We start from the raw sequence: 1,474 nt of genomic DNA, 5'->3' as shown, positions 1-1,474 counted from the left end.
TTTTCCCCATGTAGGTTATTATAAAATATTGAGTATAGTTCCTTGTGCTATACAGTAGTTCTTGTTAATTATCCATTTTGTTTATTTATTTTTAAACTTATTTTTAATTGAAGTATAGTTGATTTATAATGTGTTAATTTGTGCTGTATAGCAGAGTGCCTCAGTTATATATACATTCTTTTTTATATTCTTTAAAAATTTATTTGGTTGCATCAGGTCTTACTTGCAGCAAGTAGGATTTTCGTTACCCTGGGGCATGTAGTTTCCCTGACCAGGGATCAAGCCCTTGTCCCTTGCATTGCAAGGGGAATTCTTAACTCCTGGATCACCGGGGAAGTCTCTGTTTTAATATTCTTTTCCATTATGGTTCATCTCAAGATATTGAATATAGTTCCCTGTACTATACAGTAGGAGCTTACTGTTTTCTTCAGGGCCTTTGCACTTGATGTTCCCTTTTCCTAGAACATGCTCTATTTTAGCTTGAACAGTCATAGTAAAACACCACAGTCTGGGTTACTTTGAAACTTATGTCTCACAAGTCTGGAGGCTGAGAAGTGCAAGATGAAGCTGCTGACGAGGTAAGTTTCATTCTGAGGCCTCTTTTTGGGGCTTGTAGGTGGCCTCCATCTCACTGTGTGCTCATGTGGCCTTTCCTCCTCTCGTGTTTCTTCTTACACGGACTCTAACCCTATTGCATCAGAGCCCCATCCTTATGACCTCATTTCACCTTAATCGCTTCCCTAGTGGCCTTATCTCCAAATATGGCACGTGAAAGGGTCGGGCTTCAATCGGTGGACTTTGTGGAGAATACAAGCAGTTTGTCCCCAAACTCCCTCGTTGGCTTTGTCCCTCCCTTGATTTAGCTGTGGCTCTACAACATAGCTTACCCTCTTTTCCTGTTACTTTCTGTGCTTCTCTTTGTTTTTCTTCCTAGAACTTAGCACTCCCTAAACGGATTTTACAGTTAAAAGAATTGTGTCAATTGACTCTCCCTACTTCATAGATTTGTTCAGGGTTAAGTGAACTGACTTAGATGGAACACTTACTCAACAAGTGTTTATTGAGTGCCTATAATGGTGCACAGTCCTGAACTAGGTTCTAGGGTTGCACTGGTCAAGAAAATTCCACACGCTCCCTGCCTTCAAGTTGCTTACAGTCTGGTAGGAATGCTTATGGAATACTTTTTAATGTACCCAGTATGGTGGTGAGAGTTCTACTGAGATGACTTGGTTTGATTATCATTAAAATCTCATGACAGGGGTCCTCTTATTGCACTGATTTTATGGAAGGGAAAACTAAGGCCCTAACTGAATGAGGTATATTTTAGGATCATTCATCTCATTGGAGCTGGGTCTTGCAGTCTGACACCATAGCCAGTACTCTTGATCACTATGCTAAACTGTATATGGAAGGCTCAGTGGCACACAGAACACATTTAACGGGATGAACAAAGTCATGTTTGGCTGTAAGCTCA

The sequence above is a fragment of the Moschus berezovskii genome, chromosome 18 (genome assembly GCF_049115385.1).
Source record: "Moschus berezovskii isolate FMDL1 chromosome 18, NW_MosBer_1.0, whole genome shotgun sequence".
Taxonomy (NCBI): domain Eukaryota; kingdom Metazoa; phylum Chordata; class Mammalia; order Artiodactyla; family Moschidae; genus Moschus; species Moschus berezovskii.
The sequence above is the reverse complement of the archived record's forward strand: the minus strand, read 5'-3'. Positions refer to the sequence as shown.